The sequence below is a fragment of the Pseudophryne corroboree genome, chromosome 10 (assembly GCF_028390025.1).
Source record: "Pseudophryne corroboree isolate aPseCor3 chromosome 10, aPseCor3.hap2, whole genome shotgun sequence".
Classification (NCBI taxonomy): Eukaryota; Metazoa; Chordata; class Amphibia; order Anura; family Myobatrachidae; genus Pseudophryne; species Pseudophryne corroboree.
The window spans coordinates 53,733,904-53,760,657 of NC_086453.1; the positions used below are offsets into that span (position 1 = coordinate 53,733,904).

The window sequence follows — 26,754 nt, forward strand, 5'->3', positions numbered from 1 at the left end:
ACTTCCTTTGCTGGGAATTACGGGGCATACGTATTAAGCCTGCAGAAGGGTTAAAGCAGTGATAAAGCAGTGATAAGTGGAAGGTGATAACGCACCAGCCAGTCAGCTCCTAACTGTCATTTTTCAAACCTGTAATGATTGGCTGGTGCGTTATCACATTGCGCTTATCACTGCTTTATCCGTTCTTTATCCCTTCTCCACGTTAGAACATCTGTAAGTAGGGAAGAGCAAGTAGAAGTGGTTATATTTTTTCCTTATTGGCCATGGAGAGTGTAGTTCCCAACAGTGGTGAGAATGGAAGCAGAGAGTTCATGAATGTTACCACTCACACCGGGCCTATTACACCAGGGGCCGCTATTCCATCCAAACTTGAAAAATCTTAATTTGATGGTATGGAAGTTGAACGTGAACCATTAAGAAGGAAAGGGTTGCGTGAACAAGTTATCAATTTCTTATGCAAGCAAGAAAAGAGGGTATCGTCTAATTTATCATAAGATCTGGAAAATCTTCTCATGCATGACTCTGAAGTTGACGTCATGAGAGTTGAACCACCCCAAGTGTTACAGTTTCTATATTATGGGTTGAAAAGGGTTTGGCAGTATCCACCATTTAGTTACAGATAGCAGCCTCAAGTGTGTTGCTGTATAGGAAACTGTCTAAAGCAGTGGTTTCCAAACTTTTTTGAATCACGGCGCCCTAGAATATCAGAATTTTTTTCACGGCGTCCATCGGCCAAAAATTTCTTATTGAGAAATTTTGAAAGAAATATTCCATTAAGTAGATCGCGTTTATATGTCATCCTTAGGGTCAGTTGTTTAGTGAGGGACAAGATTTGCTTCTGTTTGACCACATATTTTATGACTGGCAGCCACCAGCACTGGTTTTGCCTATTATACTGACCACGAATAATTTGAATTGGTCCTGGAACACCAACCCAGGGCACCATTGCAAGTGTCCCGAGGCACCCCAGGGAGCCACGGCACACAGTCTGGGAACCTCTGGTCTAAAGACAATCTTGTGAAACGTTTCTGTTAAGCTATGGAAAGAGTAGGGACTTGAGTCAAATCAGTCCTAGTCCCATGGGATCTAAATCTGATACTGAATGCTTTAATGCCACCTCTTTTTGTGCCACTATAAAAGATTCCAGTAAAGCTGTTGACCTGGAAAGTAGTTTATGGTATTATGGGCGGAAGAGCCCTATCTAAATATCTTGCCAGATAAAGTTGTTCTATGAACAAATACAGCTTATATACCGAAGGTAGTGTCAACGTTTTATTAAATCAGATTATTTTGCCCTCCTTTTTCCCACAATCTGAAAGCGAGAAGGAAGAAAAGCTGCATATACTGGAGTTATTGCGAGCCATTTTTGTCTATTTGAGCAGAGTGAAGGACTTTTGTTTACATGCAGAAACGTGGTGCACCCACGAAACAAACTACTGCTAGGTGGATCAAGGAGTTGATTAATTTTGTGTATGATAAAAGTAATCATGAAGTTCCAGAAAATTGGAAGGCACACTCAACCAGGGCTGCTGCAACTTCTTGGGCTAATGAGGCTCAGGTATCAGTAACGGACATATGTGCAGCGGCTACATGGTCGTCTGTTCATACCTTCTCAAGTCACTACGCTTTAGATGCGTCAAGCGCCCACCTTGGGAGTTATGTCCTAGAATGGTTAGTGTCATGAATAAATTTGTCATTACCTATTAAAAAACTATTTGTTACCCCTCCCTATACATATTGCTTGGTATGTCCCATGTGTAATGGCTGCCATGAAGTAGTGAAGTAAAAACAGCAAATTATACTTACCGATAATTTCGCTTCTTCAAGATACTTCATGGGAGCCTACACTATGTCCTCCCAAAATTAGTTTTTTCCAGGACCAAATAAGAGGAGACACTCAAAAGATTAGAGAGGAAGAGAAGGGGTGAACCTATATACCGTAAGCATGCGGTCCCCATTTGTAATGGCTGCCATGACATATCTTGAAGAAATGGAATTATCGCATACCTCCCAACTGTTCCGATTTTCGCAGAACAGTCCCCATTTTTTGGGTCTGTCCCGCTGTCTCAATCACGGGCCACAGTGTCCCCCGGTGGGGGGTGGGGTGGCAGCTGGAAGACCTCTGTCACTCGCTGCTCTGCTTAGCAGAGCAGCAGTGAATAGACGCTGTGCGCATGCGTATAGCGTCTATTCAATGGAGATGGGGAGACTGTGGGGCATGGCCAGCAGCTCATAGAGCGCTGGTCATGTCCCCTTCAGTGACTTTAAAAGGGAGCGTGACCAAAGACCATGCCCCCTTTCCAATAGGCCATGCCCACTTTACAGTCACACGCTGCGCAAGAGAGAGTCCCGCTTGTAGTTTGTAAAATATTGGGAAGTATGGTATTGTACGTATAATTTGCTGGGGAAAAGGGGGGTTGCGTGAAGGCAGCGTGTGCCGATTCAGTTAGTGTCCATGAATGTGTAATTGGGGTAGCCAAACCGAATAATCTTGAGCAGAGGTCCTCAAACTCGGTCCTCGGGGGCCCACACAGTGCATGTTTTGCAGGTAACCCAGCAGGTGCACAGGTGTATTAATTACTCACTGACACATTTTAAAAGGTCCACAGGTGGAGCTAATTATTTCACTTGCGATTCTGTGAGGAGACCTGCAAAACATGCACTGTGTGGGCCCCCGAGGACCGAGTTTGAGGACCTCTGATCTAGAGCATGGGTTTTCAACCCGTGGCACTCTAGATGCTACGGAACTACACATCCCAGCAAGCCATGCCCCAGTTTTAAGATGCCTTAATAGCAAAACCGTAGCAGGGCATGCTGGGATGTGTAGTTCCACAACAGCTGGAGGGCCCGAGGTTGAAGACCCATGATCTAGAGAATGTTTTGACCAAACTGTTATTAAGGTTGATGTCTCTCCTCCCCCCCCCCCCCCCCCCTTTTAATGTGTCTGGAAAGGGGTGAATTCAAAACTTAAAGAACAGATGTAGTAGTAAAAAAATTAAAAAAACAAAACGATATTAGGAAAGTTTCCTAACAGTTTATACCTCACACACTTGCAGAATTGTATTATTTTATGACGACATTTCCCAGACCCGCATACAAGTCATGTGTCGCAGACCCCCCCAGGGCTCTTACTGACTGGCGCTTACACAGTGTGCCTGCCTTGGATTGCTGACACAAGAGCAAAGCGTGTAAACACAAGTAAAAAATGAAATCATCCTATCTATGTATGTGTGCATACCAATGTGCGTTGGCAATTGCAGTGGTGCGCTTTGCGGCACATTTTATTGGACGCTGTTTGTTTCATTTCCGTGCGCTTCAATAAATAAATAATCACCATTAATTTGGTCCAGACAGTAAATCAAGAAGAAAATGTGTCCAACACTCTTACTCCCAGCAAATATTCTGCTTTTCCAGTAGTCTCATTTTTTTCATGACTCACAGCTGATGTTAATGTGTAGATTCGGGAATCAGTACATACAGATATTTGTAAGGCCGGGAATACTAGGAATTTTTTTGAGGACCGATCCATGAAATTAGAGGCTAAGATTAGTAACAATTTACAGGCCTGCAGATGCTCTTATGGTGTGTACACACGGTGAGATATTTTCTTACGCTTTTGACCATCTAGTCAAAATCGTAAGAAAAGTTAGTGCAGAGCGCAAGGTGAAAGTCACCTTGCGATCCCGATTCGATGCCGATGCGCGGTCGGCATCGCAAGCCTAGATAGACTGTGCAGGCAAGTCAATTTTGACTATCTCTATAGAAGAGATAGTCAAAACTGACACTTAGCCAAAATCGCACATCGTCAGTATCACAAGCACACTCATTATGTGCTAGCGATGCCGACCTAGCCCCTCACATAGTGAGAATCGGGTATAGCACAAATCTCACCGGGGTAAATTTACGAAAATGTGAGTTCTATTTAAGATGGGATGTTGCTCATAGCAACCAATCAGATTTCACTTCTCATTTATCTAGCACCTTCTAGAAGATAATACCTGGAATCTGATTGATTGTTATGAGCAACATCCCATCTTAAATAGAACTCCCAACTTAGTAAATTGACCCCACCGTGTGTATGCACCTTTACTTTTTGGAGAATTACAACAGAATTGATTTTTCTAAAGCAAAAGATGTAATTATAGCCTTAAAACGGACAATGCGAGTCGCAAAACCGGATTTATCTGGAGTACTGTGTGCTAAGGGGGTCATTCAGAACCGATCCCTCGCTGAAGTTTGTCGCAGCGCAGCGACTGAGTCGGAACTGCGCATGCGCCGGCGCCACAGTGCGCTGGCGCATGGCCGTCGTTGCCTTTCGATCGCCTCTGAGACAGAGGCGGTCGCTGGGCGGGAGGGGGCTGGACGGCGGCGTTGAGCCGCCGTTTAGGAGGCGCGGTCTGGCCAATGCAGGCGTGGCCGGACCGTTGGGGGGGGGGGCCGCGGCGGCTGCGTGACGTCACACGCAGCCGCTGTGGGCCGGGAGCAACGAGTATTTCCCGGCCAGCAAGCTAAAGCTGCGCTGGTCGGGAGCTACTCTGGAAGTGCAAAGGCATCGCCGCTGTGCGATGCCTTTGCACCTTCTGCGGGGGAGGGGGACCGGCACTGACATGCAAGGCGGACTAGCCCTGTGCTGGGCATCCCCCCGCATGTCAGTGTGAATGATCGTAGCAACTCGGAATGACCCCCTAAGTCAGGAAACACATTTTGTTATTCGCTGTTCTATCCCCTCCCACAGCAGAGCACGTGGGGTCATCTTTTAACTCTGCAACCAATAGAATGTTGCCGAAACGGGCCACTCCCCCTCATCTGCATACTGGAGCCACTGGCATGAGTCAGGGAAATTCAGCTGGGAAAATAAGGTAGAGATTTGTAAATGAGAAACAAGAAGGATTAAGGGGAAGATTTAACGAGTGATATTCTTGTTATCACTCGTTACAAACGTTAAATGGTGTTCCAGCCAATCAGCTCCTGCCATGTGTTTGAAAAATGACAATTAGAAGCTGATTGGTTAGAGCACCATTTAAGATTCGTAACGAGTGATATATACGTTATGGTAAGAACTTACCGTTGATAACGGTATTTCTCCTAAGTCCACAGGTTCCACAGGATAACGATGGGATATGATGGAGCGACAACGGATTGGCACCAAACGATCACAAGCTTTCAGGCCTCCCAGAATGCAATGGGCCCGTCCATATATCCCCGCCCACTGGCAAATCAGTTGGATTCCAAAGCATCTAGGCAGGAGCATCATGTAGAGCCCTAATCAGGCGAGAACACACATGCACACCCTTCCGTACAAGAAGGAAGAGGTTAGTGAGTAGCAAGATCCTCAAATCAGGTGTGTCAGGGTGGGATCCCTGTGGACTTAGGAGAAATACCGTTATCAACGGTAAGTTCTTACCATAGTGTACATTTCTTCGGCAGGGTCCATAGGTTATCCACAGGATAACAATGGGATTTCTCAAAGCAATTTTAGTGGTGGGGACGCTCCTGATTGGACAGGAGAACCTTACGCCCGAATTCAGCGTCATGAGAGGCAAAAGTATCCAAGGAATAATGTCTAATGAATGTGTTAATGGAAGACTATGTGGCTGCCTTACATATCTGTTCTGCTGAAGCACCATGTAGTGCTGCCTATGAAGGACCTACCTTACAAGTAGAGTGAACAAAGACATTAGCCGGAACAGGGAGATCCGCTTGAGAATATCCTTCCGAAATAGTCATTCGAAACCCTCTAGCCAGCGTCCATTTTTCTCTGGCTGGGTCCACAGGATTATCCACAGGATAACATTGGGATATTGTCGAGCGACAGCGAAAATGGCACCAACACGGTCACGAGCTTTCTGGCCTCCCAGGATGCATTGGGGCCTCCACTATATAGTCCCGCCCACTGATTCAGTCAGATCAGTTTTTTGCTTGGTGCGGCAGGAAGCCGCATGGTCACAGGGCTGCTGTGAAAGCAGCCTCAAGTTTTCATTACTTTATTTTTATAGACTTACTGTTTTTGTTTGAGCGACTTCTCTTAACAGCGTCTTAAACGTGTATTAGAAAGTCGCTCCAACAACTCCCCACCGGGTCGCAACAACGCTTACCTTCGCGGTACAGTGCTGTCTCGACGGGCGTCTGTGTCGGATGTACTAGCAGGTCCAGCAGACGTTACCAGGCTGTGGCCGGAGCATGGGGAGACAGTGAGTATATGGACTTCCTCTTACTAGAGGGGTCAGGACACAGCTACGCTGATTTGGTGGAGACTACAAACAGCGTGTTGATGCGCCGAACATCTCGAGTGTGACAGCGCTACGCTCCGGGGATCATAGGCGCCAGGACTAGGTGAGGCCGCGATCCTGGGAGTTTAAGTCAACAGGGGGTTTCAGACGCTCTCCTGGCCGTCCCTCCTCCGAGTTCATGGCCAGTTCCCGCGGGTCTCTCGTTTCATGAACTGAATAACCTCACTTCCGGCTCAGACGCTACCACGAGGGTACTCGGTCGCAGCTTAGACGCTGCGGTTGTGTACACTGGATATAAACCCGCCCAGACCGAGTCGCAGGCCTTTAGTGTCTGCATGCACGTGGAGTCGCTCAGCGTCCGTGTCCGTTGGTGAGCGTCCGTGTCCGTTATCAGTTACCAAGAGCGGCAGTGTACACCAGTAGCGTCTGAATCCACTCAGCGTCTTTCGAGCGTCTTTGCTTGGATATGGAAGTGTGGTGAGTCTCCCTGTATCCCGCTCCCTGGAGGCAGGGTATACAGTACTAAAAATTCCTTCTAGTTCTTAGTGTGCACTGTTAATTTTTAGTACCCATTGCATATGAGACCTGTATATTACTGTGTTTTCTGCATGTTATGTTGAAAAAGAACCAGTTAAACAGAAGTACAAATTTCCTACTTATGTATAAGTTATTATGGAGGTTGTATTCTCATATGACAATGTCTAATGCTTTAACATGTGACTGACTGCTAGTATGTGTGCTGACTTTTCTGTGTAATGTCAGTCCTTCTGACCCTCAAATCAGGTGCACTGTGGTCAGATTGATTTCACCTCTATATACTGATTATAGGGTGTGGTTCAGTCACAAAATTGTGTAGTCAATATCAGAAAAAATGTCTGTGAGCGGCAAAAGTGATGAGGAGAATTTGTCAAGCACTCCTACAGCCCTAACATGCTTATCTTGTAAGTCAGGGGTAATTGATATGATTCAATTGGTCACTTATGAGGGTTTGTGTGCAAACTGTTTCGCTTTTCAGCGAAGTAAAAAACAGGAGTTAGTTCAACCTCCAGTAGAGCCACCATGGAATATGTTTGCAAAGACTCTGTCTTCAATAGCGGACAGGTTAGCTCCAGTAGCACCACCTCAGGGGTTAGGTTACACTATGAACCCATACATGCAGCTCCCTTCCTATGGTTTGGTTCCAGTAGCCTCTACAAGCAACCAAGGGGTAGGTAAGACTAAGACAGATACGTCTGTATGGCAGACTACACAAGAGGATACATCGGATGATGATGCGGAAACAATAGATTCAACTCCGTATGATGATCAGTCGCAGAGCTTTAGTTCAGATGATGTAGCTGAACTCATTAATGCAGTAAAGGCTGTGCTTTCTCTGGAAGAACCAGCCAAGACAGCGTTAAAAGCAAAAGCACCTGTATTCAAACGAACAAAGTCAGTGAAAGCTGAATTTCCAGCGTCAGAGGAGTTGACGGAAATGATGGATGAGTCTTGGGCAGCGCCCGGTAAAAAGTATAAGATTCCTAGGAGATGGGATTCTTATTATCCATTTCCTGCTGGAGATTGTTCGAAGAGAGAAGTTCCTCCAAAAGTAGATGCACATGTTCTGCAACTCGTGCACAAATCTGCTTTGCCACTGTCATCTACCTCTTTGAATGATGTCACAGACAGGAGGGTAGAGAGCCTATTGAAAAATATTTTTTCTCTTGTGGGTGCAGTGGTAAGACCTGCTATGGCTTCGGCCTGGGTAGCAAAGGCAATGGGCGAATGGATAGAGGAACTAGAGAATGACATCCCCTCTCCTACTAGGGAGCAAGAGGATCGTCTTTGCCGTTTAAGACAATCTGCCCAGTATTTAGAAGAAGCAGCCATTGATGTAGGCACTGTTGCTTCTAAAGCTTCAGCCCTGGCAGTAGTCGCTCGCAGAGCAGTCTGGCTACGGACCTGGAAGGCAGATGCGGAGTCCAAGAAGGAATTGGAAGCATTGCCTTTCATGGGTATTATATTATTTGGAAAACCTTTATCGGATATCCTAGAGTCAGAGGCTGAATCGAAGAAGGTCAGATTTCCGGCTACCTACAACCCTAAGTCCAAGGGTTTAAAATTTCGCTCATTTCGCTGGCAAAGCAAAGCGAAAGGTAAAGAGGAGCCTAAACAACCCCAGTTTAAATCCAGGGGTAAGAAGCAGTGGGCTAGCAAAAAGCCAGCTTCCAAACCTGAACAAAAGCCCTCAGCCTGAAGAGACGGGCCTCCGTCTGGAGGATTCCAGGGTTGGGGGCCGACTCCTGCAATTTGCACACACATGGCAACAGTCAACAGATGCCTGGGTGCAGAAGGTAGTATCTCAGGGGTATGGATTCCCATTCAGGAGGCAGCCTCCTCAAAGATTTTTTTGCACCAGCCCGTCTCGTATAGAGTCGAAGGCCAATGCCCTGCAAGAAGCAGTCCAAAAATTACTGCAGAAACAGACAAAATCAGCTGCGCAAAGTATCAGGGAAAGGACAGTACAATTTTAGGAGAACCGATGTATGTATATAAATTGATTTATTAATGAAAAAGCATAAAATAGCAGTAAAAGATGACATTAAATTGTTGGATATAAAAGGCACACCTTGACTCAGTTTATCCGTTTAAACAGACACCAAATTGTGTCAGTTCTCTATATAGAAGTCCACAAAAGGACTATAATCAGAATAGAGTCCGCAGCTTTAATAAGGGCTCTAATCCCCTCAATAGAGGAAGATCCCGTAGTACTTCCAATTGGAGACACACCAGAACCTCCTCTCAATCTAAGAGACCTGATAGGGCTGATTTTAAACATCAGCATAATAAGAATTTACAATCTGCCCATACATATACTAATCGCAGTGATCTTTATCCCTCACAGAGTATTCCTCCAACTGAACCCTCTGTACGACCAAAAATACCTACACAGAGGAATATCCACACAGTAGATACATTACAAATTGTTAATACTCCTAATACCACGCATTTTTTGGAGAAGGATCAGAGGTTTCACAAACCGAGACCTCCATATCACACCCAAAATCGCTACGAACAACTCAGGATAGACTCCCCAAAGAGAGCGAGAGAAGAAAACACAGAGGATGCAGAGGAGGGCGCAAATTACAGGGGAAAAAAACGAGATCTGAGAACTTAAAACAAACCCAAGTTTTTAATCTATCTTCTGTAAAAATTGGGAAATCTGAAACCTCACTACTGACCAAAGGTCTCAAATTTGCTCCCTCAAAACCCCCTGCCTTCTTCAAATTATTTGTAGAATTAAATACCTATGTTCGCACTTTGGCGCGCAAAAGGTATTTTGCCACGAAAAAATTGGCCCAACGAAAAATTGAGGGCACACCTATTGTTCTGGATGATTATGATAGAATAGGTTTGGATATGTTGGAATCTCTACTTTCGGAAAGTGATTCATCCAACCAAACTGTACAGGTTTACAACCATGAACGTTCTGGTGATCGTGGGTTGATGTTTAGAAATAAGTCCCAATTTTTTCCTCAACACCATAGGAGCCCTCCCATTGAGATTTTTTATAAAAAGACGTTAGATGATATGAATAAATTGTGCTTGAAAGCCCATAAGAAATTTAGATTCAGGCAGAATTTATCTGTCCAAGAGAGGATGGCCCTTCAGAGATTGACTAATGACCCCTCCCTTGTCATCAAGCCTGCGGACAAGGGAGGGGCCATTGTCATTCAGGATACTGATGATTATTTAGTTGAGGCTTTTAGACAGCTGGACGACACCAGTGTCTATACTAAATTGTCCTCAAACCCCTCACTGGATTTCCATAAGGCCTTGACTCTATTAGTACAAGCAGCAGCTGTCAAAGGCACTATAACGAGGGAAGAATCTAGATATCTGATACCTGCTCACCCTATCACCCCTACATATTATCACCTTCCTAAGATTCATAAATCACTCACTGCACCCCCTGGGAGACCTATTATTTCTGGTGTAGGGTCCCTCACTTCTAATTTATCACATTTTGTTGATTATTTTTTACAGCCGCTTGCCTCATCTCTTCAATCACATATAAAAGATACCACTTTTTTTCTTAATGCTATTTCCAAAATTAATTGGAAAAGTTCATTCTTTTTTATGACCTGTGATGTACAGGCTCTATATTCCAATATCCCACATCGAAGGGGCCTGTCATCTGTAGCCGAGTCCCTCAAGAAGTCCAATTCCATTCAATTTGAGTTACAACAATTTATATTGGACTCTATTTCTTTTATATTATCTCATAATTTTTTTATATTTAACAAAATGTATTATTTACAGATACTCGGTACGGCCATGGGGACGAGGTTCGCGCCGAGTTTCGCCAACCTCTACATGGGGGCCTTTGAGGACTCCCATGTGTGGGGGCGCGACTTTGGCGCGGGCCTCGTCTTCTATGGCCGGTATATAGATGACATGTTTTTCATCTTTGACGGTGATATTTCACTTTCTTCTAATATTGTTTCCATGCTTAACACTAATGAATTTAATTTAACCTTCACGAGCACTTCACATAGATCCTCTATTTCTTTCCTCGATATAACCTTGTCCATAATTGATGGCAAAATCTCCACCAAGACTTTTCGGAAAGAGGTTGATACCCTCAATTATTTACATTATAGTAGTTCGCACCATAAACCGTGGTTGGATAATATTCCTTTTGGTCAGTTTAGGCGTATTAAACGCAATTGTAGTAATCTTTTTGATTACCACCAACAAGCAGATGAACTTTCCCTATCATTTATACATAGAGGTTACCCGATGGCCCTTATTCAAATGGCTAGACAGAAGGCTGATTTATTGGATAGGAATGATCTTCTTGCCTATAAAACAAGACCTCATAAATTTGATGATAACCAACCAGCCTTCATTTCACAATACAATATTGCTTCTTCAAAAATTAGGAACATTATACGAACTAATTATCCCATATTACTGACAGATCAAACACTCAGAACAGAATTGAAAGACACACCATTAGTTATCTTTAAGAAATCTACTAACCTACAACAACATTTAGCTCCCAGTCTTTTCACGGATAAAAGAGATCAGGTTGCCCATGCTACTTCGATAGAAACCTCTCAGTGGCTCACAAGAACCAAAGGGTGCTTCAAATGTGGTGCTAATAAATGCATCACGTGTTCTTTCATTCAGAACAATTGCAAATATTTCAACTCCTTGGACCAGACACAGTTTGAAATTAAGTCCTTCATCAACTGCAACAGTTCATATGTAGTATATATTTTGATTTGTAAATGTAATCTTTATTATGTGGGAAGAACCACTCGTAAGTTAAAGATCAGATTCCTAGAACATCGACGAAATATACAAAAGGGCTTTCTTTTCCATAGTGTGTCTCGGCATTTTTCTGAATTTCATCAGAAGAATCCTGATGACCTCCATCTAATAGGCATTGAAACCACATTACCCACTTTACGAGGGGGAGACAGATATAAGAAACTTTGTCTCAGGGAGAATTATTGGATCCACAAACTCAGAACCCTTGTCCCCGAAGGGCTCAATGAGTCTATTGAATTCGATCCTTAAGCTATCTTATGAGCTATGAGTCCATTGAATTAGATTCTTAAGCCATTTTTCAACAATTGCCCTGCCTCCAAACCCCCCCCCCCCCTCCTATTATTATTACTCTTTCTCCATGTTTGTGCCAATATTCATTCTTGAGAGGTTTATTTTAACTTATTTTATTTTATTTTCACATCTCATGATTCCCTTATAAACACGTCATTATAACATACTCTAAATATTGCTAATCCTCTGTCCCAGTCTCCGTGACACAGTGGTATTATCCCTCTTGTTAGTAAACCTAAGTTATTCCGGTTCATTTTCATGTTTGAACCGTGATTAATATTTCGATCATTGTTTACTTTATATTATTATGTTATTATTTTTATTTTTATTATCATTCGTTCTCTATGTCCGCGCTAACGCTATTGTTCAACTTTGGGAGGTCTATTATAACCTATGACCCCTTTATAAACATGCTATCATAATATTCTTTAAATGTTTCAAATGTTGATAATCCTCTGTCCCAGCCTCTATGGCATAGTGGTATTATCCTATGCGTTGGTAAATTTAAGTTATCCTGGTTCGATTCTAACTGTGACCAATATTTTGAGCAATGTTTATTTATTTTTCATTGTCATTCTTTTATTATATATTTTCCATCTGTATTTGCATAACACATATTTGCATATACTATTATATAGTTCTATTAATATAATTAATATAATTTTAGACCCCTTGGTTAAAATATTATTATTACCAATATTATTTTTATTTTGCGCCCCTTGGCTTCATTCTTTGTTGTTTTATTTTATTTATTTATCATTACTTATTATGTTTTATTATTATTAAGTTTATTAATTTTCTGAGCATTTTTATATTATATTGAATTAATGTAGACACATTTTTAGTACTTTTAAAGTGTTGGGATTATAATTCAGCACAGCTGGATATTTGTATCAGCTTTGTATCCCTTGAGAGCCGATGTATGTAATCAGCTAGGAGCAATCCAATGAATGTTCACACCTGTACATAATTAACTAATTATCCTGCTTTAAAAGTGGATCCAGATTGAGGCTGGTATATTCCTTTGAGAAAGTCACGGGTCACTTGACGAAACTAGTTAGGCCACGCCTCCTGTCTGCACACCTGCTGAGGTATCCGATTTGAAAGCATCAGCGGGTTTGTTCTCCCCGCAAGCCGTCCTTCATCTCCACAGAGATCCCAGAATAGCCGCGGATCTGAATTCTTGAGCCGCCCGTATCAACATACGGCTCCCCGTCAGCCGGATAAACCAGGACACGGCTTATACTTTACAGTGAATCCACGGCTCCCTCTCCCCTGCGGCATTCGCACAGTGGGCATTGCAGGACACATCGCCGAGGACGCTCGGCTTTGGACCAGCCCACCTAAGGAGAGGTAATTGAACAATAAATAACATTGGATCACTCCCTCAATTTATTATTATGGGATGTCTACTGCACTGATCATTCACTTCCAATATTAACCTTACGGCTACTACCATCTATTGCTTTCCAACAAACAGCTGGACTTTATTTCCTTTTGTGGACTTCTATATAGAGAACGGACACAATTTGGTGTCTGTTTAAACGGATAAACTGAGTCAAGGTGTGCCTTTTATATCCAACAATTTAATGTCATCTTTTACTGCTATTTTATGCTTTTTCATTAATAAATCAATTTATATACATACATCGGTTCTCCTAAAATTGTACTGTCCTTTCCCTGATACTTTGCGCAGCTGATTTTGTCTGTTTCTATATTCTCCAACCAAACACCCACATAGTGTTTTTCAGCCGCGCATGTATCAGGGTAATTTGATTATTAGCCTCCTGCAATTGAGGCGCTGTAGAAGCAGTCTTCGGTTTTTTTTTTTTTTTCCCAAAAATTACTGCAGTCAGGTGTGATTGTCCCAGTACCTCCATCACAAAAGGGACAGGGGTATTACTCCAATCTGTTTCTAATCCAGAAACCAAATGGGTCATATCGACCAATTCTAAATCTGAAGATGTTTAACAATTACATATGGATCCCGAAGTTCCACATGGAGACGTTACGCTCCATAATGTTGGCTATGGAACCGGGAGACTATATGGTATCTCTGGATGTGCGGGATGCTTACCTACATGTGCCTATAGCACTATCACATCAGTGTTACCTCAGGTTTGCCATCCTCAAGGAACACTTCCAGTTCCAAGCTCTGCCCTTCGGGCTAGCTACAGCACCCAGGGTGTTTACCAAGATCATGGTGGTTATGGCAGCTTGTCTGCGCAAACAAGGGATAAGGATATTCCCATACCTAGACGACCTATTAATCTTAGCACAGTCGCAAGATTTACTGTTGAGCCATCTCCAACAGACGATAGTTTGTTTACAGAGACACGGGTGGCTCATAAATTGGGAGAAGTCGTCCCTGAATCCATCACAGCGGATGGTTCATTTGGGAGCCATATTGGATTCAGACCTACAGAGAGTTCTCTTACCAGAGAAGAAAATAGTCAAGGTGCAGGTCATGGCTCAGGAAGCGTTGCAAGCCCAGACAATGTCAGTCCATGCAGCAATGCGGCTGTTGGGTCTGATGGTATCAACGTTCGACATGGTGGAATATGCGCAATTCCACTCCAGACCATTGCAGCATCTCATTTTGACAAAATGGAACGGAAATCATCAAACAATAAAGAAGCAGATGATAAAGATTCCAGTAAATGTAAAAAGGTCTCTAGCATGGTGGCTACAGACAGACCATTTAAACAAGGGGAGACCCTTTTGGATAAAAGAGTGGCAAGTCCTGACGACAGATGCCAGCCTGCAAGGTTGGGGGGTGGTACTCGGAAGCCTATGGTTCCAGGGAAAATGGACCGCAAGGGAAAGTCGCCTGCCGATAAATCTGTTAGAAATAAGAGCTATTTACTTGGCCCTAGTTCAGGCAAAGGACAATCTACAAGGAAGACCAGTCCAGATCCGCTCAGACAATGCGACGGCAGTAGCATACCTAAATCATCAAGGAGGGACTCACAGCAAGAGTCTGATGGAGGAAGTAACTCCCATTCTAAAGTGGGCAGAACTCCATCTCCCAGCATTGTCGTCAGTATTTGTCCCGGGTGTACTAAATTGGGAAGCGGATTTTCTCAGTCGGCACACCATTCAGGAAACCGAATGGGCACTACACCCAGAAGTGTTTCAAACACTGGTGAACAGATGGGGTCTACCGGAGATAGACCTTATGGCGTCTCGTCTAAACAACAAAGTTCCGAGGTACGGATCAAGAACAAGGGACCCAGGAGCAGTCCTGGTAGACGCACTGTCAGTAGAATGGAGGTTTCAGCTGGCATATCTGTTCCCTCCAATATCTCTGTTACCCAGAGTAGTGAGAAAGATAAAACAGGCAAAAGGAGCAATCATTCTAATAGCTCCAGCTTGGCCAAGAAGGCATTGGTACACAGATCTGTGGAGAATGTCCGTGGAAGCACAGACACTGCTCCCTCAACGTCCAGATCTGTTAATGCAGGGTCCTTGTTGTCACAGTCATCTGGATCGCCTGTCTTTGACGGCGTGGCTGTTGAAACCTCTATCTTAGAGGCTAAAGGATTTTCAAAGCAAGTAATCCAAACCATGCTTAGAGCAAGAAAGCCTTCTTCGGCCCGTGTATATCATAGAATATGGCAAGCCTATATTCATTGGTGTTCTGGAAAAAATTACAATCCAAGAGCCTTTAAAGTAGCTAGAATTTTGGATTTTCTGCAGGCAGGATTGGATAAGGGGTTGAAGGTTGCTTCCTTGAGGGTGCAAGTCTCAGCGTTGACTGTATGGTTTCAGCAGAAGATTGCTGACCTACAGGATGTACGTACTTTTTTCCAAGGAGTAGTACATATTCAACCTCCATTTGTTCCTCCTGCAGCTCCCTGGGATTTGAATTTAGTTCTTAAATTTCTCCAGGGTCCTTTGTTTGAACCACTTGAGAGAGCAGATCTTAAGTGGTTAACGGTTAAAGTTCTTTTTTTACTGGCAATGGCGTCAGCCAGAAGAGTGTCAGATTTAGGAGCATTATCATGTAAGTCTCCTTTCCTAAGTTTTTTTCCAGACAGAGCAGTTCTCAGAACGAGATCTAGTTATCTTCCAAAGGTGGTGTCAAAGTTTCACCTGAATGAAGAGATTGTAGTCCCAGCTTTTCAGGTATCGGGACTATCTGCGGGAGAAGCGTCACTGGACGTGGTCCGGTCTTTAAAAATCTACATAGATCGTACTAGTGCCATCAGGAAAACAGATTCCCTCTTCATCCTCTACGGATTCCATAGGAGAGGTTGGCCTGCTAGTAAACAGACGCTGGCGAGATGGCTCCGAATGGTAATATCTGAAGCTTATTCTCATGCAGATCTCCCTATTCCGGCTAATGTCTCTGCACACTCTACACGTAAGGTAGGTCCTTCTTGGGCAGCACAACAGGGTGCATCAGCAGAACAGATATGTAAGGCAGCCACATGGTCTTCCATAAACACATTCATCAGACATTATGCCTTGGATACTTTTGCCTCTCATGACGCAGACTTCGGGCGAAAGGTCCTCCTGTGCAATCAGGAGCGTCCCCACCACTAAAATGGCTTTGGGAATCCCAATGTTATCCTGTGGATAATCCTGTGGACCCAGCCAGAGAAATGAACGTTATGGTAAGAACTTACCGTTGATAACGTGATTTCTCTTATGTCCACAGGTATCCACAGGGATCCCACCCGGACGCATCTGATTTGAGGATCTAGACAAACACTAAAAACCTCTTCCTTCTTGTATGGAAGGGTGTGCATGTGTGTTCTTATCGCCTGTACAGGTCTCTACCTAATGTTCCTGCCTATAATCGCTGTGGAAAGAACTGATCTGACTGAATCAGTGGGCGGGACTATATAGTGGAGGCCCCAATGCATCCTGGGAGGCCAGAAAGCTCGTGACCGTGTTGGTGCCATTTTCGCTGTCGCTCGACAATATCCCAATGTTATCCTGTGGATACCTGTGGACATAAGAGAAATCACGTTATCAACGGTAAGTTCTTACCATAACGTTCATATTAGCAGGCCATCCTCTCTTATGAATTCCGTAGAAAATCAAGAGAGAATCTGTCTTTCTGATGGCACTGGTGCGATCCACGTAGATCCTTAATGCTCTGACTACGTCCCGCAAAGCATCTCCCGCAGAAAGTCCCGATACTGGAGAAAACCGGGACTACAATTTCTTCATTAAGGTGGAATTTAGACACCACCTTCGGAAAAAGATACCCAGACCTAGTTCTGAGAACTGCTTTATCTGGATAAAGAAATCAGAAAAAGAGAACATGACAGCGCTCCTAAATCTGACACTCTTCTAGCTGATGCATAGTCAGTAGAAAGAGAACTTTAGCTGTCAACCAGTTAAGATCCACTTTATTAAGTGGTTCAAATGGAGCAACTTGAAGGGCTTTGAGGACTAAACTTAAGTCCCAAGGCACTGTAGGAGGAACAAAAGGAGGTTGAATGCGCAGCATTCCCTGGAAAAAGTACACACATCCTGTAAATTGCCAATTTTCATTTGGAACCATACAGTCAATGCTGATACTTGTACTCTCAAGGAAGCCACCTTCAAACCCTTATCCATTCCCGCCTGAAGGAAATCTAAGACCCTGGAAACTTGAAAAGATTTCGGGTCCATATTTCTTTCACTGTTCCATGAATATAGGCCTACTATATTCGGTGATAAATACGAGCTGAGGAGGGTTTCCTCGCTCTGAGCATTGTTTGAATTACCTGTAGCGAGAATCCTCGACTTCAGGATAGAGGTTTCAAGAGCTACGCCGTCAATGATAGTCGATCCCTATGCCTGTGATAACAAGGACCCTGCATTAGTAGATCTGTACGTTGAGTGAGCAGAAGTGGAGCATCCATCGACATTCTCTGCAGATCTGTGTACCAATGCTCTCTGGGCCAAGCCGGAGCTATTAGAATCACGGTACCCTTTGCTTCTTTTATTTTCCTTACCACCCTGGTAGCAGGATGATCGGAGGAAAAAGATACGCCAGATGAAAATCCCATTTCACTGACAAGGCGTCCACAAAGATCGCTCCGGGATCCTTTATTCTTGCCCCATATGCGGGCACTTTGTTGTTCAGACGGGACACCATGAGAGCTATCTCTGGCAAACCCCACTTGTCTACCAGAGTCTAAAAGACTTCTGGGTGTAGAGCCCATTCGCTTGCTTGAATGGCGTGTTGACTGAGAAAGTCCGCTTCCCAGTTTAGGACTCCCGGCCAATGCTGGGAATTTCTAACGGATTTATTGGCAGGCAACTTTCTTCTGTGGTCTATTGTCCCTGGAACCATAATCTTCCGGACACTGCTCCCTAGCACTGAAGACTGGCATCTGTAGTCAGGATCCCCCATCTGTTATCCAAAAGATTCTCCCTTTGTCTAGATGAGATGTCTACAGCCACCAGGCTGATGACTTTCTTACCTTGTGTGAAAGTACCATAGTCTGTTTCTTTATTGTCTGATGTATTCCCTTCCATCTGGACAGAATCAGACGCTGCTGAAGTCTTGAGTGGAATTGTTCATACTCCACCATGTCGATTGTTGACACCATCAAACCCATCAGTCGCATAGCTGCGTGGATTGATATTGTTTGACTGTGTAACAACTCCTGAGTACTTGACTGTACCTTGGATATCTTGTTCCGAGGAATTAGATTTTCTGCACACTTGAATTCAGTACAGCCCCACGGTGAGTCATCCGTTGTGACGGAACCAGAGATGACTTTGCCCAATTTATAAACCACCCGTGCCTCTGCAGACAAGTCGCTGTCTGTTGGAGATTAATCTTTTCCTGTGATTGTGCCAGGATAAAAAGGGTGGTCGAGGTATGGCAATTTTCTTATCCCCCTCTTGCGGAGATAAGCTGCCATAATCATCATAATTTTGGTACATACTCTGGGGGCTATGGCTAACCCAAAGGGTAAGGTCTGGTACTGAAAATGTTGCTGGAGGATGGTGAACCTTGAGATAACACTGATGGAACAGTGCTATAGGAACCTGTAGGTAAGCATCCTGACTATCCAGGGATACAATGTAATCTCATGGCTCCATGCAAAAACTATGGAGCGCAACGTCTCCATGTGAACCGTGGTACCCAAACTTATCTGTTTAGGATTTTGAGAATGGGGTGAAAGGATCCTTCTGATCCCAACCCCGGTTGGAGTAAAAACCCCTATCCCTATTGTGCAGGGGTTACTGGAATGACTATTTATGACAAAAGCAATTTCTGAACTGCTTCTTGCAAACCCCTGTCCTTCTCCTCTACCCGAGACGGACTGGAACAGAAGAACCTTCGAGGAGGATGCTTCTAGAAGGTAAAGCATTACCTAGAGATACTGCTTCTTGCACCCAAGCATCTGTTTGTAGACTCTTACCAGATCTGTGCAAACTGAAGAAGTTGGCCCCCTATCCTTTTGGGGTCCCCCAGAAGGAGGCCCGCACCATCATGCTGATGGTTTATCCTCTAGTTTGGAAGCTGGCCCTCTGGTTGCCTTTGCTTCTTTGCCATACCAAACTTATTGTATTGGGGCTGTTACGTTCCTTTATGACCGACGAGGCCAAAACCGGACCCCTAGGTTTGGGGTTATATGTGTAAGGAAACATGACCTTCTTGGAGTCTGTTTCTGACTCCAGAGTATCTAACTCCTTCCCAAACAGAAACTTCCAGCCAAAGGCTAAGTTTCCAGAACCTTCTTTGATTCTGAATCAGCTTTCCATGTATGTAATCAAAACTGCTCTGCGGGCAGCTATTTTTAATGCTGATACCCTAGAACATTAGTGCCCATATGAGCTATATGGGAATCTTTACTTGCAGGCGCTGATCACCTGTCTTCCAGTACCTGTGTACCTACAGCACCTGGTATTCCAAGGTGGTCTCCCATCCAAGAACTAACCAGGCCTAACACTGCTTAGCTTCCAAGATCTAGTGAGATTGGGCCTATCCAGTGTGGTGTGGCTGTAGATTGCAAGGTCAAGTCATGGCTGGCCTTATGACTGCCCCAGACAGAGACAATATTGTTTTCAGAAAACCATCCCTTTTGATGTTGACGGCAAAGAACATATAGATTTTCGCACTATCAATGATATGCGTATCTACTTTAGGAGGCACTTCCTATTTTTAAACAGTCCCCAGCTGGAAAAGGATATTTGGAATCCCATTTACTGGGAATCTATATTCCTTATTGGGTATAGCCCAAACCTTTTCCATGATTTCCATCAGCTGGAGGAGTCTCCCATGAGGTGGCCCTATTTTTTGGGACGTTTAAACCTAGGTACCTTATTTTTAACACAGGCTCTGCTGATCCTCTGAGGACAGAAAGGCCTTTACTGCTCTCATTATTTCAGCTATATTCACTGAGCTGATACCATCTACCTGTTCTTTGTATGCCGAAGTAGAGTATGTAGAGCTTTCATTGTCTGATGAATCATCATGTGTAGCCTATGCAGTTGATGATTTATTTACACTCGGCTTATCAGCTTGTTTTATTGGAGAAGCTGTTGGGGATGCCGTAGGTAGAGAGCTGCATGTATGGGTTAATAGTGAAACCTATTCCTGATATTGACGCTGTAGGAATTATTCTTTCAGCTATACTGGACAAGGTCTGTGCAAACATCACCCAAGGGGGATCTATCTATACTTTACGTAGTTCAGTAGATCAGGGATCTGACTTGTATTATGCTGAAAAGCAAACCATTTTACACATAAACCATCCTGTACCATATCAGAGAGAATAACACAGTTTTTGCAAGACAACATGATATGAGTGTTGGTGTTACTGCAAGTGTACTCTCATCACTTTTGCCGCTCTTAGACATAATAAATAATCAGCACTTTCACAGTATACTACACAATTTGTGACTGTAACCACTTTATCGTTCTAAAGTGTCCACTTGTCCAGAAGGTTCCACTGAAAAGTCCTCGCATGAAACTTGCCGAAGGGGATGGCCTCGTAGGTCGCCACCATTTTCCCCAGTACTCGAGTGCACTCTCTTTTCGGTTTTAACAGGTCACTGACCATGTTCTGGAGTTCCTGGGCTTTTTCCATTGGGAGAAATACCCTCTTTTGTTCTGTGTCCAGAATCATGCCTAAGAAAAACAGCAGAGTCGCTGGAACCAACTGTGACTTTGGTAGATTTAGAATCCAGCCATGTTGCAGTAGTACTCTCAGGGAGAGCGACACGCTTTTCTGCAACTGTTCCTTTGATCTCGCTTTTATCAGGAGATCGTCCAAGTAAGGGATAATTGTGACTCCTTGCCTGCGCAGGAGCACCATCATTTCCGCCATTACTTTGGTGAACATCTGAAACTGGTAATGACAGTCCCGTACAGCGAACCTCAGGTATGCCTGATGAGGAGGATATATGGGTACGTGACACCATAAAATCCCCCCCTTCCAGGCCGGAGATAACTGCCCTGAGCGATTCCATCTTGAACTTGAACCCTTTTAAGTACAGGTTCAGGGATTTTAAATTTAGAATGGGTCTGATCGAGCCATCCTGTTTCGGGACCACAAAATAGGGTTGAATAGTACCCTTTTCCCTGATGTATTAGGGGAACCTTGATAATCAGTTGCTGTTGACACAGCTTTTGAATTGCAGCTAAAACTATCTCCCTCTCTGGGGGAGAAGCTGGTAAAGCCGATTTGAAGAATCGGCGAGGAGTCACGTCTTCGAATTCCAGCTTGTAGCCTTTGGATACTATTTCCATCGCTCAAGGATCCACATCCGACTGACCCCAGACGTGGCTGAAGAGTCGAAGATGTGCCCCCACCGGTGCGGACTCCCTCAGTGGAGCCCCAGCGTCATGCAGTGGATTTAGTAGAAGCCGGGGAGGACTTCTGCTCCTGGGAAATAGCCGTGGCAGGCATTCTTTTCCCTTTACCCTTACCTCTGGCGAGGAAGGAAGAGCCCCAACCTCTTCTGGACTTATGCGACCAAAAAGACTGCATCTAATACTTTGGTGTTTTCTTTTGCTGTGGGGGAACATAAGGCAAAAAAAATAAGATTTTACTTACCGATAAATCTATTTCTCGGAGTCCGTAGTGGATGCTGGGGTTCCTGAAAGGACCATGGGGTATAGCGGCTCCGCAGGAGACAGGGCACAAAAAGTAAAGCTTTTCCAGATCAGGTGGTGTGCACTGGCTCCTCCCCCTATGACCCTCCTCCAGACTCCAGTTAGGTACTGTGCCCGGACGAGCATACACAATAAGGGAGGATTTTGAATCCCGGGTAAGACTCATACCAGCCACACCAATCACACCGTACAACTTGTGATCTAAACCCAGTTAACAGTATGATAACAGCGGAGCCTCTGAAAGATGGCTTCCTTCAACAATAACCCGAATTAGTTAACAATAACTATGTACAATTATTGCAGATAATCCGCACTTGGGATGGGCGCCCAGCATCCACTACGGACTCCGAGAAATAGATTTATCGGTAAGTAAAATCTTATTTTCTCTATCGTCCTAGTGGATGCTGGGGTTCCTGAAAGGACCATGGGGATTATACCAAAGCTCCCAAACGGGCGGGAGAGTGCGGATGACTCTGCAGCACCGAATGAGAGAACTCCAGGTCCTCCTTAGCCAGAGTATCAAATTTGTAAAATTTTACAAACGTGTTCTCCCCTGACCACGTAGCTGCTCGGCAAAGTTGTAATGCCGAGACCCCTCGGGCAGCCGCCCAAGATGAGCCCACCTTCCTTGTGGAGTGGGCCTTTATAGATTTAGGCTGTGGCAGGCCTGCCACAGAATGTGCAAGTTGGATTGTGCTACAGATCCAACGAGCAATCGTCTGCTTAGACGCAGGAGCACCCATCTTGTTGGGTGCATACAATATAAACGAGTCAGATTTTCTGACTCCAGCTGTCCTTGCAATATATATTTTTAATGCTCTGACAACGTCCAGTAACTTGGAGTCCTCCAAGTCACTTGTAGCCGCAGGCACTACAATAGGCTGGTTCAGATGAAATGCTGACACCACCTTAGGGAGAAAATGCGGACGAGTCCGCAGTTCTGCCCTGTCCGAATGGAAAATCAGATATGGGCTTTTGTAAGATAAAGCTGCCAGTTCTGACACTCTCCTGGCCGAAGCCAGGGCTAGAAGCATGGTCACTTTCCATGTGAGATATTTCAAATCCACCTTCTTTAGTGGTTCAAACCAATGAGATTTTAGAAAGTCCAAAACCACATTGAGATCCCACGGTGCCACTGGAGGCACCACAGGAGGCTGTATATGTAGCACTCCCTTAACAAAGGTCTGGACTTCAGGGACTGAAGCCAATTCTTTTTGAAAGAAAATCGACAGGGCCGAAATTTGAACCTTAATAGATCCCAATTTGAGACCCATAGACAATCCTGATTGCAGGAAATGTAGGAATCGACCCAGTTGAAATTCCTCCGTCGGAGCACTCCGATCTTCGCACCACGCAACATATTTTCGCCAAATTCGGTGATAATGTTGCACGGTTACTTCCTTCCTTGCTTTAATCAAAGTAGGAATGACTTCTTCCGGCATGCCTTTTTCCTTTAGGATCCGGCGTTCAACCGCCATGCCGTCAAACGCAGCCGCGGTAAGTCTTGAAACAGACAGGGACCCTGCTGAAGCAAGTCCCTCCTTAGAGGTAGAGGCCACGGATCTTCCGTGATCATCTCTTGAAGTTCCGGGTACCAAGTCCTTCTTGGCCAATCCGGAACCACTAGTATCGTCCTTACGCCTCTTTGCCGTATAATTCTCAATACTTTTAGTATGAGAGGCAGAGGAGGAAACACATACACCGACTGGTACACCCAAGGCGTTACCAGCGCGTCCACAGCTATTGCCTGCGGATCTCTTGACCTGGCGCAATACCTGTCCAGTTTTTTGTTGAGGCGAGACGCCATCATGTCCACCATTGGTCTTTCCCAACGGGTTACCAGCAAGTGGAAGACTTCTGGATGAAGTCCCCACTCTCCCGGGTGAAGATCGTGTCTGCTGAGGAAGTCTGCTTCCCAGTTGTCCACTCCCGGGATGAACACTGCTGACAGTGCTATCACATGATTCTCTGCCCAGCGAAGAATCCTTGCAGCTTCTGCCATTGCACTCCTGCTTCTTGTGCCGCCCTGTCTGTTCACATGGGCGACTGCCGTGATGTTGTCCGACTGGATCAACACCGGTTTTCCCTGAAGCAGAGGTTCTGCCTGGCTTAGAGCATTGTATATTGCTCTTAGTTCCAGAATGTTTATGTGAAGAGACGTTTCCAGGCTCGTCCATACTCCCTGGAAGTTTCTTCCTTGTGTGACTGCTCCCCAGCCTCTCAGGCTGGCGTCCGTGGTCACCAGGATCCAATCCTGTATGCCGAATCTGCGGCCCTCCAATAGATGAGCACTCTGCAACCACCACAGAAGAGACACCCTTGTCCTTGGAGACAGGGTTATCCGCAGGTGCATCTGAAGATGCGACCCTGACCATTTGTCCAACAGATCCCTTTGGAAAATTCTTGCGTGGAATCTGCCGAATGGAATTGCTTCGTAAGAAGCCACCATTTTTCCCAGGACTCTTGTGCATTGATGTACAGACACCTTTCCTGGTTTTAGGAGGTTCCTGACAAGCTCGGATAACTCCTTGGCTTTTTCCTCCGGGAGAAAAACCTTTTTCTGAACCGTGTCCAGAATCATCCCTAGGAACAGCAGACGAGTTGTCGGCATTAACTGGGATTTTGGAATATTCAGAATCCACCCGTGTTGTTTTAGCACTTCTTGCGACAGTGCTAATCCCATCTCTAGCTGTTCTCTGGACCTTGCCCTTATTAGGAGATCGTCCAAGTATGGGATAATTAATATGCCTTTTCTTCGAAGCAGAATCATCATCTCGGCCATTACCTTTGTAAAGACCCGAGGTGCCGTGGACAATCCGAACGGCAGCGTCTGAAACTGATAGTGACAGTTTTGTACAACGAACCTGAGGTACCCCTGGTGTGAGGGGTAAATTGGAACGTGGAGATACGCATCCTTGATGTCCAAGGATACCATAAAGTCCCCCTCTTCCAGGTTCGCTATCACTGCTCTGAGTGACTCCATCTTGAACTTGAACTTCTTTATGTACAGGTTCAAGGACTTCAGATTTAGAATAGGCCTTACCGAGCCATCCGGCTTCGGTACCACAAAAAGAGTGGAATAATACCCCTTCCCTTGTTGTAGAAGAGGTACCTTGACTATCACCTGCTGAGAGTACAGCTTGTGAATGGCTTCCAAAACCGTCTCCCTTTCGGAGGGGGACGTTGGTAAAGCAGACTTCAGGAAACGGCGAGGTGGATCTGTCTCTAATTCCAACCTGTACCCCTGAGATATTATCTGCAGGATCCAGGGATCTACCTGCGAGTGAGCCCACTGCGCGCTGTAATTTTTGAGACGACCACCCACCGTCCCCGAGTCCGCTTGAGAAGCCCCAGCGTCATGCTGAGGCTTTTGTAGAAGCCGGGGAAGGCTTCTGTTCCTGGGAAGGAGCTGCCTGTTGCTGTCTCTTCCCTCGACCTCTGCCTCGTGGCAGATATGAATAGCCCTTTGCTCTCTTATTTTTAAAGGAACGAAAGGGCTGCGGTTGAAAAGTCGGTGCCTTTTTCTGTTGGGGAGTGACTTGAGGTAGAAAGGTGGATTTCCCGGCTGTAGCCGTGGCCACCAAATCTGATAGACCGACTCCAAATAACTCCTCCCCTTTATACGGCAAAACTTCCATATGTCGTTTTGAATCCGCATCGCCTGTCCACTGTCGCGTCCATAAAGCTCTTCTGGCCGAAATGGACATAGCACTTACCCGTGATGCCAGTGTGCAGATATCCCTCTGTGCATCACGCATATAAAGAAATGCATCCTTTATTTGTTCTAACGACAGTAAAATATTGTCCCTGTCCAGGGTATCAATATTTTCAATCAGGGACTCTGACCAAACTACCCCAGCACTGCACATCCAGGCAGTCGCTATAGCTGGTCGTAGTATAACACCTGCATGTGTGTATATACTTTTTTGGATATTTTCCATCCTCCTATCTGATGGATCTTTAAGTGCGGCCGTCTCAGGAGAGGGTAACGCCACTTGTTTAGATAAGCGTGTTAGCGCCTTGTCCACCCTAGGAGGTGTTTCCCAGCGCTCCCTAACCTCTGGCGGGAAAGGGTATAATGCCAATAATTTCTTTGAAATTATCAGCTTTTTATCAGGGGCAACCCACGCTTCATTACACACGTCATTTAATTCTTCTGATTCAGGAAAAACTATAGGTAGTTTTTTCACACCCCACATAATACCCTGTTTAGTGGTACCTGTAGTATCAGCTAAATGTAACGCCTCCTTCATTGCCAAAATCATATAACGTGTGGCCCTACTGGAAAATACGGTTGATTCGTCACCGTCACCACTGGAGTCAGTGCCTGTGTCTGGGTCTGTGTCGACCGACTGAGGCAAAGGGCGTTTCACAGCCCCTGACGGTGTTTGAGTCGCCTGGACAGGCACTAATTGATTGTCCGGCCGTCTCATGTCGTCAAACGACTGCTTTAGCGTGTTGACACTATCCCGTAGTTCCATAAATAAAGGCATCCATTCTGGTGTCGACTTCATATTTGGCAATTGCTCCGCCTCCACACCAATATCGTCCTCATACATGTCGACACACACGTACCGACACACAGCAGACACACAGGGAATGCTCCTAACGAAGACAGGACCCACTAGCCCTTTGGGGAGACAGAGGGAGAGTTTGCCAGCACACACCAAAAGCGCTATATATAACAGGGATAGCCTTATAATAAGTGCTCCCTTATAGCTGCTTTATATATATCAAAATATCGCCATAAATTTGCCCCCCCTCTCTGTTTTACCCTGTTTCTGTAGTGCAGTGCAGGGGAGAGACCTGGGAGCCGTCCTGACCAGCGGAGCTGTGAGA

The 26,754-nt window shown here is 44.9% G+C and overlaps 1 protein-coding gene and 1 pseudogene across 2 annotated transcripts in view; both read right to left on the reverse strand.

Annotated features, from left to right (window-relative positions):
* The window catches only part of LOC134965966 (sodium-dependent neutral amino acid transporter B(0)AT2-like), a 100,449-nt gene that overhangs the window by 39,335 nt on the left and 34,360 nt on the right, over positions 1–26,754 (reverse strand). The gene's annotated exons all lie outside the window — the stretch shown is intronic.
* On the reverse strand, positions 19,687–19,805 carry LOC134967245 (5S ribosomal RNA; annotated as a pseudogene).